The sequence below is a fragment of the Cupressus sempervirens genome, chromosome 7, assembly GCF_028749045.1.
Source record: "Cupressus sempervirens isolate cs-2001-9-10 chromosome 7, ASM2874904v1, whole genome shotgun sequence".
Classification (NCBI taxonomy): domain Eukaryota; kingdom Viridiplantae; phylum Streptophyta; class Pinopsida; order Cupressales; family Cupressaceae; genus Cupressus; species Cupressus sempervirens.
In genome coordinates, this window is record NC_143124.1 from 827,864,633 (window position 1) to 827,881,978 (window position 17,346).

General features: G+C 34.4%; 1 pseudogene; it reads left to right on the top strand.

Moving 5' to 3' along the window:
* LOC149549949 (26S proteasome regulatory subunit S10B homolog B-like) overlaps positions 1–15,283 on the top strand; it is a 43,339-nt pseudogene extending 28,056 nt beyond the window's left edge.
* Positions 15,284–17,346: the final 2,063 nt, after the last annotated feature.

The following is a 17,346-nucleotide window of genomic DNA, read 5'->3' on the forward strand; positions in this document are numbered from 1 at the left end:
TGCCGAGTAAAGTTCAAGTGTCGAATGACTTTAGGTGCTGAGCATGATACAAGTGTCGAGTGATATTTAAGTGCCAAGTCACAGATGATGCCGAGCAATATAGAAATGCAACAGGAGTCGAGTAAGCTAGTTTGATATTAGTGTCGAGCATCTAGAATTAGCAAGTGCCGAGTAACACAGAATGTACATATGAGTTTGTAACTTTATTGATTCATATGTAAACCATTTTCATGGCCGACATATGATGAATCTCGAAGGATTAAATGATAAGATTGAATATTTTGTATTTCCTATGCAATCTACATGCAGCCAATAAGAAAAATGGAGAAGGCATGCAACCAATAAGAAAAGTGCAAGGAATGAGTGAGAAGCAAAGATTCAATATGGATCGTAGATCCATGTCGAAACCTAAGTCTTCGAATGTATTTATAAGGAAGATGAAATCTCATTAGAAAAGAGGAAGGTGATGTGCAAGGGTATGGAAGGAAAACTATTTCAGAGTAAAGAGTATAAAATCTCAGAGGATCAAGATTAGAGAAAGCAGATCAAGTGCCTATATTCAACAAATGAAGGATTGTAAGCTATCAGTTTTATTGTACCTAATACTCTATAGCAATTGTATTAGAATGGAAAACCCTATGGTGATAGGTTAGCTTAACAGCTATTTTGTAGATCCTTTAAATAGGTGATTAAATCCTTTAACAGGGTCACACTTCATGTAAAGTGTTTGTAAATCCTTTAACCAGGTCACTATTGATACAGTGTAAAGACTTTAACAGGGTAGACCATCAGAAATGGTTAAATATTATTACTATAGTGATTTTGTTGGTATCATCCCCACCCCAATTTTACCTTCTTATTTTTGGAGGGTTTCTTGGTTACCAAAGTCTCAAGTGTTATGTGGTGATGCTTATGTGTTTCTCATAATTGTTTGATATGTTCATATGCATGCAATCTACTTTTAGTTCAAAAGTCTTAATGGTCAAAATATAGTACTTCTAATTCACCCCACCCCCCCTCCTCTTAGAATCATTCTTCTTATTTGAATATTCCAACAATTGGTATCAGAGCAAGGTTCTCACAACAAGAAGTCGAACAACTTGGAGAAAAAGATCTAAAGATGGAAGTCTTCAAACTTGGGAAGATTATTGACAATCAAGTGATTGATGTGCAACTGGCTCTACAAAAAGTAGAGGAAGCAAGGGAGGAATTGAGAAAATCCTTGAAGAGAAGGAAGGATATAGCCATAGCTGAAAATGATATAAACTACAAAGAGAGTGATACCACAAAACTGTGTGCCAATGGAGACACCAAAGAGTTTGATGCAGCAATAGCAGAACTGATGGAGAAAAACAAAGTTCAAGCAGAAGAGATAAGATCTCTCAAGATGGAACATGAATCACAGGCCATAATGTTATGTGAAATCACTGAACAAAAGAAAAGAGCAGTTGAGGACAAATTCATGATGGAAAATGACAAAATAAATCTTGCAAATAGACTTGAAGAAAAATGTATTGAATTAATAGGGATCTCAAACATGCATATGGATACACTTGCCCAAATGATGAACCTTCATCATGAACTCAATATGAAAGATATTGAGATCTCTACTTTGAAGATGTATAATGAACAACTAAAGAATGAATTAAACAAAGAAAAAGAGGTAGCAGAGAATCTCAACAAGTCAAGTGAAGCCATCAAGTATTTTGAATAGTTGCTAAAATCCCCAAGATCCGCCCATGATACATCAGGACTTGGATACAACAGCACTGAACTTGGAGAATCATCAAAGAGTGTTGAGCAAAGAAGTGACAAAGGTAAGGATTCTAAACCCACTTGCCATTATTGTAATAAAAAGGGACATACTGCTAATATTTGTAGGAGTAGGAGATTCAATCAGCCAAATACACCCAAGAGCAAGAGTTACTGTCACAAGTGCAATATGCAAGGACATATAACACAAGATTGCAGATCCAATGTCACAAGGATTCAAAGATTTGATGGACATTGTCATAATTGCAAGAAGTATGGACATAGAGCTTTTGAATGCAGATCAAAGCCTATGTGGACATCAAATTAACCAGCAAAATCAAAAGGAAATGAAAGTCACTATCATTGGGATTACAACACTAGGTATAGCTACCATTATTGTTAGGAATATGGACAGACACCCCAAAATTGCATAAGAACACTTTTCAAGGGAAACTATAAAAGATGGTTGAGCCAAACTACATGTTTCAGTTGTCTTAAAACTGGCCATACCAACAGAAACTATCCTACAAGGTCAAAGGCACCCAAGACTAAAGAAAATAAGGGCAAAGAAAATATTGATGTCAAAAAGATAAGGGGACAAATGAATAAGACTTGGAAAAATAAAGATGATTGCAACACATCAAGTGGTGGGATCACTTCACCCAATGGGTCAAGTGATCACACTTCACCAAACTAAGAATGAGAAGTATATGGGACTGATATACAAAGTTATATCACACATCAGTCCCAAGACAAAGAAGCAATGCAAAGTATAAATCTACACGAGACAAGATGTCAAGACAAAATCTAAATGATGTTGCTGAGCTATCTTTGGATGCCGAGTTAAACTCCAACACATGCCAAGTTCCTAACAATGACTGAGTTGATAATTGATGCCAAGTTGGTTAACTCCAATGCAAGCCAAGTAAAGTGGAAATGTAGTATAAGCCAAGTAATGTTAAAATCCATCAGAAGTCGAGTTGGCAATTGAGCATTTAATGCGATGAAAATAAGGTATATTATCATGATTCCAATCAGTTTTCCTCATCGTGATCAAGAAGCAAAGAAGAGAAAGAGAGCAGAGCGACTTCATAACAGAGAATCCAACATTTCAAGTAGACTGCAACATCTCTCAATGCATTTTCATCGATCTTGAGGTATTTTCATTTGTGTCAAGCTATGCAATTTCATATTTCATTAAAAAAAAATGGAAAACCCTAGTTTGCATAAATAGCGTCAAGTTCCAAGAAAACCGAGGACAAAGAGTCGTTTGAAGTTTAGTTAGTGTCCAATGAGGTCAAGCAACCTGATTTTTGTCCCATTCCTAAAGTTGCATACAAAAATGACCTAGCCAGAGTTCTCTCCCAAATACCCCCAAAAGTTGTAATGGTTCAAGATGTGAGAAGATGCTACAATTATAAGATAGGAGCCCTAGGAGATATGGAGATAAGGCAAGCCTATGTGAAATTGTGTTTAGATCGAGTCTTAAAAGATGAATTAAAAATTTTTGAAAGGAAGGCTTTGACTCGAGTTTTGAGCTTTCCCACCATATTCAAGACAAAATGGGTTAAACTTGTGTTAAGTAGAATTCATTGTGGAAGTCTTTGGTTGGAAGATATTTCCATAAAATCAACCAAAGGAATCATACATAGGGCAACTAGGTACCCTACCCTAGATCTATTCAAAACCTTGAGAAGTGAATCGAAGGAGGTTATTGAAAAGAACACTGGTGCTCAGTGGAATAAAAGAGGAATGACAATTCACACCATTCAGGATCCTCTAGTTGAGTTTGTTGTTAGAGTCATTGCCCATAAGTTCTATCAATCTAGTAGACTCAACAGTGTGCCATGTATTGCAATAGATGTAGGTTACAAATTGGTGAAAAAGGCTCATACTTATGATCTTGTAGAACTGCAACTACAACAAATTACTGAAAACCTAGCTACCATAAGAAGGACAAAGGGTGCTCAATGCAAATTTGGAGCAATTCTAGTTTGTATATTCTTTTATGTTCAGAATGAGTTTCCCTCTTTCGGCAAAGTTACATGGAGGAATGATAGAACTATCATTTCCCAAATCAATGAATATATAGAATAGATGGGAGAAAATTTTGATACCCTGATGACAAGTTATTTTGAGGATTTCAAGAAATCCATGAAGCAAAGATCAAGAATACCAGTTTCCTTAGTGGAAAAACATACTAATGATTTGTGCTTCTTAGTTGACATTGATTTTACCTATATTCAAGCAGTAATTCCAAGGGTGAGATGGCTAAAGCCATTTGGATATGAAATCAATATAGATGAAGCTTCTGCAGCAATAACTGCATTATTGGCAAAAGAGATAGATAAGAATGCTCCACACTTTGGCACTTATGATGTGGTAAGATAAAAGATAAATATGGAGTTAAAGACTGCCTCCGCATTAAAGAAGAAAGACAAATTGTTGAAGAAGATTAAAAAGAAATTTGGTGAAGGAATTGAGGTTGAAGCAGAAGAAGAAGAAGATGACAATGATAATGATGAAGATGAACAAGAACAAGGCCCAATGGAATTGATCCAAGGCCTAGGTGAAGACAAGGAGGAAGGTGCAGAGGAAGAAGAAGCCAAGGAAGCACCAACTGAAGCTGAGTCAAAGAAAAGGAAGGCAACAAAATAGCCTCCAACTCAGTAAAAACCAAAGAAATCTGCTATGCCATTACCTCAAAAGCCAACAACCCAAGCTACAACAAGGGCCTCCACTAAAAAGGCTAAAGAGGAAGCTACAAAGAAGAAACCAATCAAGGAAACACAGGACGGGCTAAGGAAAAGAAGAAGATACGTGGCTCAACCTAATACTGATGAAGAAGATCAATCTAAAAAGGTAAACCATTTTTCAGTTGATACTTTATGTACAAAGATTGGAAATGGTGATTTAAGCAACTATACTAAAGTTGATTTCAATAAGTTTACTAAAGAAGAACATAATAGGATAGAGGAAACAGTTTATGGAATGATGGCACAGTTCAAGTACACTCCTCTTGAACTAGATGGACAATTGCCAAAAGAATTGTCTAAAATTGTAGAAGACAGATGGCATTTTTTTTTGAAAATGGAGAAGGAGATGAGGGAATCAACCCTAGCAAGCGTATTGCCTAATTTGACTAAGGAACAAATAAAGAAAGTAGTCAAAAGGCATAATACTAGGTTTGTACCTAAGTATAGGGCATTCTTCATTCTCCAAAACAATATGGAAGAAATTGTTCAAAGAACAATAAAATCATGGAAAAACTTGAACAAAAAGATTGAAGATTTTCTTGATGAAGAATACAAGGAAGAAGCCACTGCACCACCAAAAGAGAGAAGAAAAGGGAGAGAAGAGAAGACAGTAGTAGAGAAGGGAGAAGAAGATAAGAAAGAAGAAGAAGAAAAGAAAGAAGAAGAAGTGAAGAAGGAAGAAGAAAAGAAATATGGAGAGGAGGAAGAGACACAAGAACAAGATGTAACAGCAATAGCTGAGCAAGAGCAGCAACTAGACCAGACTGTGCAGACACACAATTGCCACCCTCTAGCCTTCCTCATGTACCCATCACACCTATAGAAACTATAATTATAAAAGATGTTCCTGACACTTCTAGTCCGAACATCAATCCATTAACTACAGAAGACCTAAAAAGAATCCTTGAGCAATCGACGCAGCAAGCAAGATTGTGTACAGATACAGTATTGGTCAGTATGAATGAATTACAAAAACTAGTAGAAAGCATAGTTAGAGATAAGGTGAATCCACAAGAACCACCTTCCATCATCTCTACAGCTACTAGTGGTCAACCTCAAATGCCCATAGTTATTTCATTAGGCATAGTTGACACCTCAATATAGAAGCCAAGTGCAGCTGTAGAAAAAGAAGCAGAACAAATAGGACAGACTATTACATCTGATCCTACAGCACAAACACAAGGTGCACTTCCTAAGATCACCATAATTGATCAAGGTAGTAGATAGTAGGAGGAGAAAACAGAGGAAACCACTAAAGAGCAAGAGGCAATACAAACATTGATAAATTTGCCTACCTCGGGAACTCCTTCACAACAACCATTGCAAATATCTAAACCAAGTTCTAGAACTACAAAAGCTGTAAGGGTACTTCACTATGGAGACCTTGAGTTAGATGAGGAGATAGTCATACCAGGATATGACTCAAAAACAATAACCATTGATCAAATCAATGGGGTACAGGAAGCACAGAATAGGAGAAAGAGACAAGAGATACTCAGGAGGGAGTATAAACAAAAGCAAACACTACATGAGATTAAGGACATCTTTATGGATGCCTTTAGTTTGCAGTCACCAGATGAGTCAAAGCATATCATTGAGAAATTATTAGATATTGTTGACCAGGTGAGAAATGAAGACCAAGAGACAAATGCACAACTTATAGAATGGTCAGAAAGGAAATTCTAGGGAAAAGTAAATGAGCAAGTATCAAGTCAAATTGCACTCTCCCAGGTTGAATTGGCAAAACTAATAGACAAAGTGAAAATGGTACTTGAGAACATATTCTCATTGTACAAAAAGTTGTGTGACTTTTCAAACTTCACATAGGAGACAAGCCAAAAGATACTGAGCTTGGAGAGAAATTTAATTATTTCAAGCATGCAGCTACCAAAAGATCCAACTCAAAGTGAGAAGCATTTTTCTCAATCACTTCACATTCAAAAAGAAATAGCTATATTAACGGCAGATGAGGCTAATATCAAGGAAAAATTGATACAGCTTGAGTCCTCCATTACCCCACATTTTGAAATACTCCATAAGGAACAATTCTATGTAGAAATTATTCTCAAGAAAGATCCTAATCTTTCTACTTCAAATGGACTTATTCATCTTGTTGCAGAGACTACCATCTAGCACAAGTCACTGGAAATTGCTTTGAACAATTGGGATGCAGCTCTCAAGATGATTATGGAGGTAAACAGCACATTTTTGGTGAAATATGGTCTTAACCCTTAAAAATCTTTGACATAAGTGTCAAAAAGGGGGAGATATATATATCTTATTAACTAAGGGGGGGATATTATAAGATGCATGGGGGAATGAGAGAATGGGGGAAACAAGGAAACCAAAACCAAGGAAACCAAGGGGGCATGATATACATATAATGGCATAAACAACCAACTCAGGGGGAGTTACAATAATTTTGGGAGTTACAATAATTTTGAGACATATATATTGTAAGTTACACAAATTTTCATTAAAGGTTTTTAAAACCTCTATATATACCGAGCAGATTAGTTAATGTACTCATAAGATCAGTTAAGTGTTTTTTTCACTCATGTCAAAGGGGGAGATTGTTAATCTCATAATGGTTTTTGACACTTGAGTGCCAATACACTTAACCACTTTCTATAATACACTTAACCACTTTCTATATTGGAGCCGAGTACACCATGTATGCTGAGCCACAACACAAGCCGAGTCAAGAAAGACTTCAGGTGCCGATTGATCTTTAGGTGCCGAGTAAAGTTCAAGTGCCGAATGACTTTAGGTGTCGAGCATGATACAAGTGCCGAGTGATATTTAAGTGCTGAGTCACAGATGATGCCAAGCAATACAAAAATGCAACAGGAGCTGAGTAAGCCAGTTTGATGTTAGTGCCAAGCATCTGCAATCAACAAGTGCCAAGTAACTCAGAATGTACATATGATTTTGTAACTTCATTGATTCATATGTAAACCATTTTCATGGCCGACATATGAAGAATCTCTAAGGATTAAATGATAAGATTGAATATTTTGTATTTCCTATGCAATCTACATGCAGCCAATAAGAAAAATGGAGAAGGCATGAAACTAATAAGAAAAGTGCAAGGAATGAGCGGGAAGCAAGGATTCAATATGGATCGTAGATCCATGCCTAACCCTAAGTCTTCAAATGTCTTTATAAGGAAGACAAAATCTCATTAGAAAAGAGGAAGGTGATGTACAAGGGTATGGAAGGAAAACTATTTCAGAGTAAAGAGTATCAGATCTCAGAGGATCAAGATTAGAGAAAGCAGATCAAGTGCCTGTATTCAGCAAATGAAGGATTGTAAGCTATCAAGTTTATTGTACCTAATACTCTCTAGCAATTGTATTATAATGGAAAACCCTATGGTGATAGGTTAGCTTGACAACTATTTTGTAGATCCTTTAAATAGGTGATTAAATCCTTTAACAGGGTCACACTTCATGTAAAGTGTTTGTAAATCCTTTAACCAGGTCACTATTGATAGAGTGTAAAGCCTTTAATAGGGCAGGCCTTTAATAGGGCAGACCATCAAAAGTGGTTAAATATTATTACTGCAGCGATTTTGTGGGTATCATCCCCACCCTAGTTTTACCTTCTTATTTCTAGAGGGTTTCTGGGTTACCAAAGTCTCAAGTGTTATGTGGTGATGCTTATGTGTTTCTTATAATTGTTTGATATGTTCATATGCATGCAATCTACTTTCAGGTAAAAAGTTTTAATGGTCAAAATACAATACTTCTAATTCACCCCCCGCCCCCTCTTAGAAGCATTCTTCCTATTTGAATATTCCAACACTTATCACTAGGTTATTAAAAGGTTGTTAATTCAGAAGCCAACAGTCCTTGTTTTTCTTAAGACTCAAGTCATGCCTTTCTTTTTAAAATTTTGATATAATGTTGTTAGGCATTGTTTAAATCTTCAATATGATCCATATTGTTTCAATGAATTCAATCATGCTTTAAAATATATTAAAATGTTGATTCAAGGCTTGTCCTTTGGCCCACAGGTTAGAATGAGATTTAGGGTGTGTCTGGATGTCTATGCCTCTAGAGTTATCTACCATGGTAGGAACTAATAATAGAATACTAGAACTACCATTTTTTTTTTATAATGTAATGATTTATCATGATTGCGAAGTCTTGCTTGATAGGAAGACGTTGCTCTCACAACATTGCCATCACATACTATCGCACTTGTGATGGTAAAATCTGCTAGATGTTTCTCACTTGAACAACATTGTCGTCATCATTGTGATGTCCAATTTGATGGATGTTTGTCATGCCTACAGCAACTCCCTCGCAAGTGCGATGATAAATTGAAAATGCCTACTATTATAATTGTGACATCTAGTCATCCAAATTACAATGACGTGAAGAGGTATTCTTCACATTTATTTTACCCAATTTTTGACATCTTTAGGCATCCAAATTATGATGGACTAGCTTGTTGTTGCAATTTATGACAACAAAATTCAAACTCCAATTTGATGGGAGCCAATTCATGCTATTGTCACTCAGATAACGGGTGACCATCAAAATTGTGACAGCCTACCATCACAATTCAAGCCCAAATGTAGTAGTACCACACCCCTCATAACTCCACTTTGTCCCCTCCCATTTCCCAAAATGGTCGCATTCCCTTAAAGTCTTCCATCCTCTCACACTCATCCTCCCTGTGACACATGCCACTCCTTGATTAGCTCCAAACAAGCTTAATCCATGTGCTTCCTTTTCAAGACATCCTAGCCCTTCCTCATCAAACCTCTCATCTCACATCCTAACCATTCACTTCACTACCTCTTGGCCTACAAATTGGACCATTTCCTTCTCATAATCTTTCCATTTTTTATGCAATCTTATAATGCTCCATTGATAACCAAAATCATTCATTGCACCCTTACGATGTCAAAATCCATCTCAACCCCCATGCTTTATGAAATCCCTATACTCGATTTTTGTAATTAGCTTCAAGCTTGAGAATAATTGAGCACACATCCAATCATCATTTTGACATATCTAAGCATCAAGGTTACACTTGGAGAGCTCATCATACTTTGTTTGCATTCTCCTCCTTTGTTTCCTCTATCTTCTCATATGATTATATTTTATTAGTTAGTGAATGTTAATTTTAGTTTGATGTTCCTTTCACACTAGTTTCATAGCATACACATGGGAAAACCTTGTCATGAGGACCACCTCAATTGTCTTGAATATGGAGGATGTTGTTGGTTCTCTACTTTCTTAAGAGATGAGAAGGAAGGTCTCTCTGAATGCCAAAGAGGCTTTGACTATTTGAGGAAGACCAAAAGGAAGAGGTAAGAATGAAAAGTAGCATGGCTATTCTAAGTCCAAGAATAAGGGGAGATCAAAATGTCTTGGTAAGTCCAAAACAATCTGCTAGAATTGTGGAAAACCTTGACACTTCCAAAAGGACTGTAAAGAGGAAAAGAAGAAGAAGAAGAAGAAGAAACAATATTATGATTCTAAGTCTGAGAAGGAAGATGGAGATGCTTTCATCGTAGCCTTGGCCACTCATGCAGGTGACAATGCATGGTTTATAGACTCAGGTGCATATTTCCACATGAATCCTAATAGAAATTGGTTTAGTAAGTATGGAAATTTTGATAGTGGCAAGGTGTATTTGAGTGACAACTTAGTTATTTATATTGTTGGTCATGGAAGTATTCATGTGAAATTTTCTCATGGTATAATTATAAAATTAGATGGTGTCTTACATATCCTAGGACTAGCAAGCAATTTATTATCTATTGGCAAACTAATAGATGTAGATGTGCATGTACAATTTTCTAAAGTAGGTGTGAAAATGGTGAGAGGAGCTTTCGTAATAGAAAGAGGAAGAGGATTGGGTACATTGTACTAGATTGATGCATGCATGGTTCAATGCAATAGTAATTTTGATAAGATTGTTAAAAGGACTACTTTGTTCGAGAAGGAGAGGGTTTCGCTTTCAACAGATGGTTGTGGTTTCTAGGTACCCAAGGGTACTCTATCTACTAAATCAATTTTTTCTACAAATAAGACTATGTTATGGCACCAGAGACTTAGCCACATAGGTGAGAAGGGTCTATGAACCTTAAAAACTGAAAACCTTGTTGATGGGTTGAATGACTACAATCTTGAATTTGATTTTTGTGAGCATTGTATCTATGGTAAACAAACTGCATTTAGTTTTACTCAAGTTCTCATAAGTCCTCATATATTTTGGATCTAATCTATTTGGATGTATTTGGTCAACTTGACATTCCTTCTATTGGTAGATTAGTTTATTATGTTTCTTTCATAGATGATTTTAGTAGAAGAACATGGGTTTATTTCCTTAAGAGTAAAGCTGAAGTTTTTAGTAATTTCAAAGAATTTAAAGCAATAGTTGAGTTGTAGACTGGAAAGTAGATAAAGTGTTTGAGAGCTGATAGTTATGGTGAATATTTCTCTAATGATTTTGACATATTTGATAAAGATTGTGGTATTAAAAGAAGACAACTCTATATTCTCCATAATAGAATGGAGTTGTAGAAAGAATAAACATGACCTTGATGGAGAAGGCTAGGAGTATGCTGAGTGGAGCTAGATAGGAAAAAAGGGTTTTGGGATGAAGTTATAGCCATTACCTGCTACATGATAAATTGGTCTCCTACATTAGCTCTTGTCGATAAGACACTAATGTAAGCATGATCGGGCCACAAGACTTCACGTAGAGATCAGAGTGTTTGGTTGTACGGCATATTCTCATTTGCCAAAGGAATAGCAAACAAATTTGGACAAAAAAGTTTTCAAATGTATCTTCATCAGATATAGTTATGGTGTGAAAGGATACAAGATTTTGGGTCTTGTTTAACAAAAGGTAATTTATTCTAGAAGTCTTATCTTTAGACAATCTAAGTCTTCTTCTGTTATAGTGTAACCATAATAGATAAAACAAAAGAAAGATGTGTTTCAACTTCCTGCTACACTAGAGAAAGTTAAATATAGCCCCTTAGAAAGACAAGATGTTGAGATCTATGAGTTTAGAATCATTAGAGGAAGATGGTGAACCTGATCATGAACCTAAACCTGAACTTGATCTTATTCGAAGGTCTAATAGAAAAAGGAAAGCATCAGAAAGATATGGATATTATCCTAATGATTGGAGGTGTATATTTTCTTTGAATGCTAATATTGATGAACCAAGATTGTAGAAGAGGCTCTTGGTGTAAATGATTCAGAGTCCTAAAAGATATCAATGGATGAAGAGATGGAAGCTATTAAGAAGAATGACACATGTGACGTTGTACCATTGTCTAAAGAATGAAAGCATGTTGGTTGTACAAATGGGTGTTCAAAAGAAAGATGGGTTCAGATGGAAGCATTGAGAAGTACAAAGTATGTTTGGTTGCAAAATGTTGCTCTCATGTTGTAGGAATTGATTATGGAAGATTTTTTATCCTATAGTTAAAATGACATCCATTCAATTTTTACTTCGTATTGCAACAACTTATGATCTAGAAGTTGAGTAGATGGATGTGAAGACAAGTTTCCTTCATAGTCATTTGGAGTTAGAAATTTATATGACATAGCTAGAGCACTATGTGGTGAAAGGTAAAACTCATTTGGTCTATAAGTTGAATAAATCCATGTATGGTTTGAAACAAAGTCCTAGGACGTGGTACTAGAAGTTAGATACATATATATATTAAGTTTGGGATTTGTGCTATCAAAGTCAGGTCATTGTATGTATTTCAAGTTTGATGGTGATAATTTCCTAATTATTGCCTTATATGTTGATAACATGTTGTTTATTAGCAAAGGAAAAGATTTAATTGTAGAATTAAAATGTCACCTCTCAAAAATGTTTGAAATCATAGATATTGGTACAACAAGGCACATTCTAGGAATGAATATTATAAGAGATAGGAAAAAAGAAAGCTTTGGCTAGGCTAGAGTAAGTATGTTGGTACTATTATGAGAAGATTCAATATGTGAGATTCTAGACCATTAAGTATTCCTTTTACTATGGGAACAAAGATTTCTATCTCATAGTTTCTTACATTCCCATTGGAGATAGAAGAGATGAGTCAAGTATCATAGCAGGGTGCTATTGAAAGTTTGATGTATGTTATGGTTTGTACAAGACCAAACATTGCCCAAGTAATGAGATTACTTTCTTGTTACATGTCTAATCTAGGAAGAGCACATTGTAATGAAGTAAAAAGAGTCTTTAGATACTTGCAGGGTACCTTAGAGTACTTTATATATTTTCATGGAACTGTAAATGAGCATTCCTTTAATATTCAAGGCTATGTGAATTCAGATTGGGCTAGCAATGTTGATAGAAGAAGATCCACCAGTGCATATGTGTTTAGATTATTTAGTGGTGCAATTAGTTAGATGAGCAAGCAACACACCATGTTTGATTTGTCCACTATAAAGGTAGAGTATATGGTAGTTACCCATGCCTACAAGGAAGTCATCTAGCTTAAGAGATTGTGTTCAGATATAGAGTTCAAACATGGTGTAGTGACAATTTATAGTGATAGTCAGAGTGCAATCTACCTAGTGAAGAACCTAGCATTTCATGTCAGGACCAAGCACATTGATGTAAAATATAATTTTATGAGGGATATGGTCAAGGAAGAACAATTGAAGATGGAGAAAGTAGAAACTTTGGCAAATTTTGTTGGTGCATTAACTAAGATCATGGGCACAGGGAAGTTCATATGGTGTTCAGAGTCTATGAGCCTCTTGCCCCTAGCAATTAAGTCCATGACACTTTGGATCCCCTAACTCTTGCAAGGTGTTTGAAAAGTGGGAGAATGTTAGAAACTCATGTCACAACCTTGCAAGGTTTTTCTAGAAAATTATAAAATTTGTTTGTTGTAGTTTTATGCATGTTTATGTGTTGGAAAAAGGTGTGTGAGTTGTTAAAAGTGTGCCTTGTCCCTAGTAGAATATAGGTGGGCTATTTTTACAGTATAAACAACTTATTACATGACTTCTATGAGGGTCTAAACTAGGGGAAAAAATTATGGATGGGAATACTATTTTAACTTGGTTGTTTTCCCATCTTGGAGTTACAAATGTCAAGAATGGGTAACATGTGGCATGGTTGTTTTGCCCATGGTTTTGTAAAACCACAAATAGTTTCTAGGTTGTAAAATCACCATATAAGTAGGGCTTTGGGAGGAGTTTGATCATTGAGTTATGTTTGCAAGATTGCATGCTAGAAGGTGTCTCTTCGAGCTTGAGTTGTGGCAATGCACTCTTGTAACAACTTGCATTGCAAGTGTATTGTAATTATCTTGTTTTGATAATACATTATGTAGGTTTTGGAGGGTGGAGTTTTTTCCCGAAAGGTTTTCCCTACAATAATCATTGTGTAATGTGCTTATTGTGATGTTTCATTTATGCATGCTTATTTGTCCATTGAAATCTCTGTAATAGTTAGTTGAATTTGCATAATTGTCCTCTCAAGATTAGTGTAGGAAGAAATTTCACGCATATTTTCTTACACATCTTGCAAACTTTTTTATCTATATATCCCTACACATCACTACTTATGAAACATGGGTCAATGAGTTTGACTCAAAATCACACAATTAAATCCTGATAGCAATATCACTATATATTCTTCTCACATTGTTTTACAAAAATAAATGAATATTTTATTTAAAAATATATAAATTTACAACTTTTATAATTTGAATATAGTAATATCTTATAATAAAAATTCATTTAATTGAAAACTTCAACATCTATGAAAAAGTTCATATTATGCTCTCTTTAGAGATATTACATAGTCATTTAATTGAAAACTTCAACATCTATGAAAACTATTATCCTCTCCTATAGATATTAATTAGTCATTTAATTGAAAACTGCAACATCTATGAAAAATATTAAATGAGTTTACATGCTAGCAAAGGTATGTTATTTCTATTACTCATTATTGTATTTACTTGAGGCACATACTATTGCAATCACTTATGCATAACGAGTGATTAATTCTTCCTACTTCAACCAATGAAATGTAAGTATTTTTGTAATTAAGTTAATCCTTTGATTTTTGCTAATGTTTATATGTCAAATCCTAATTTCTAAAATAATGAAAAATATTTTACTTTGGTTTGATTGGCTCATATTATTTGAATCTTATCAAAGCGGATTTCCAAGAACCACTACCTATAATGATAAAATATATAAAATATGAAACACATTTAAGACTTTTATCAAACTCATAAAATTTATCAAATAATTGTTTATCTATAATAGTTGACATATTATAAATTCAAAATTATTTTTATGTTAGAAGTATTATTTGGTATATGTAGTTTAAATGATAATTGTATTTAATCTTAATAATTTAAAGAGAATAAATGAATTCTAACATTACACTTATATAAAAAAAAAATATTATAATTTTTTTAGAAATTATTGATCTTAAGTATTTAATTGAATATGAAAATAGTTTTTTTTAATCTTAAAAAATATTGATTAAATTATATTAAATTAACATTATTAAAGTTCATTATTAAATTTTTATTCTTAAACTATTATAACTTACCTCAACTCACTATTTTCTAGTTATTAAATTTTTAATTTAAAGTATTACAATTTCAGACAAATACAAGCCACTACGTAGCAATTTTTTTTAAAAAATTAAATAAAGGAGACTTTGGATTCGGCCGCAGGGCTGACAGACACAACGCACAACGCGGGGATCAAAGCGTAGAAGTCCGCGTAAAAGTTGATTTAAGTTCAACCGTGTAGCTCAGGTTAGGAGGGACTATATAATTCATTGAAACTTCATTTCGAAGCATACTTGCACACATACTGATTCCATTCCTAAATTTATTACATACCACGCATCAAGTAAATATTAACTGCTAATATCGAATGCGGGTTTCAAATCATGGGAGTCAGATCTGCTGAGAAGCCCCTTGCTAAGAGAAGTTTCTGGAAAAAGGCGAAAGTTATAATTTTCCATAGTAGAAAATGTATGGTGAAGCAGAAATATTTACAGGAAGAATTTACGAAGATAGGAAAGCTGTTAGCAACTAACTGGCGGGGTATGATGTTTCAGAGCGGATCAGTTCAGCCATTTGGTTTCAGAGAATACGAATTCTCGTGTTCTAACAGCCCTGCATTCTCAAGACCAAGGCAACACAATTATTTCTCTTGCATACGTCCGGCTACTTATTTTGAGGACGAGGAGTACAACATTAATACGAGAGTAGACATTCTGCAGCCTTGCAATTTTCCAGCAGTCCAACAGAGTGCCACGAAGACATACGATTTGGGCGATGGAGAAGAATTGAGTACACGAGTGTCTCGTTCGATTGAGGTTAGAGTTGACAGAGATGACGATGATTTCATTGCAAGATTTCGTAGCTAAATCAAATATGAACGCCAGATGATCTCTTTGTTAGAGTATGAGGAGATGCTTGCTAGAGGTACCTGATGAGGATCTATTCCATTCAATTCTTTTTTTGTCAGTAGTCCTGATGTATATTAGCTTAGCTTAGCTGACAGAGTATGTTTTCAAAGAACTTGGTTATCCTCCCTACAAACTGTATAGTTGATCGATTTTAAAAAAATAAAAAACATTATAGATTCTTCTGAAAATTTCAGCATTTGATTTTTATGATTTGCATAGTTTGTAGTCAAAAACAAAAAAAAAAATGGAATAAAATCAAATACGCTTTTGTGAATCTGGAAAAAAGAAAGTTTGACTTTGTTTTGTCTTTTGTACATTTTGTCTGTAGATTAGTCTGTCGTGTTTTCAAATGCATTTGGAGCTTATTATCTCAATGTATATGGATGTCCACACCAATAGGAGTTAACATTCAAGATTCACATAAGCATGCAACACCAAATAGTTTGGGAAAAATTAGATTACGAATCTCATCCATGATTTATTAAATAAAAAATGTAATAATTTCAAAAAAGGACACAAGTTTACACAACATAAGAGAAAACCACATTCTAGAAGATTTTTTTAAATTAAAAACAACTATGAAGAGTTCCATCATGTTTTGGTTATGATTCCAACAATCATAAACTTTGTATGCATAGTACCAGTTGAGAATTGGAGACTTGATATCACTCTAGAAGATGCTCATCATGTTTTCTATTTAATAACTCAATTTCACTTTAAAACATATTTTATCTACTCATGTTACTTCTCTCTTGAGAATTCATGGGTACACAATGACTCAATAGTATATATATCTTATGATAAATGACTACTCTTGTTAGACATTTCATCAGTTCATATATATCACATGCCAACCATAGGAAACTATTTTACTCATCATTTGAACAACTATGAATAAAATATTATATTTAAATAAATAATAGGAATTATTTAGCACAGTAGATATATTGGTGACAAAAAGCACCAACCATTGTATTGATAAAAATATAGGCATATGTCATTCCACATTTGATTTGATATAATGATTAATTAAAACCAAGGCTTAATGAACTACATACTTCTAACTAATTACAAACATTAAATGAGATTGATTAGTGTGAGGATCATCCATCTCAAAATATATGAATGAATTATGTAACCTAGCATCGAAATATCATAAATAATCCTTCAACAACTTTCTAATCATTAGATCATTCACATTATAACATTAAAAGATAACTCAAACAAATCATGACATCATCCTTATAGATTAAGAGGTTGGGAGCACAAATTAAACCATGTCTGCCTATAATCAATGATACAAAATGGATTGAAATATTTAATTAAGAATCAAAGGAGGGATGGTATCAATTTTATTGAAAGAGGCCTAATAGATGAAATAAGAAATCATCATCAC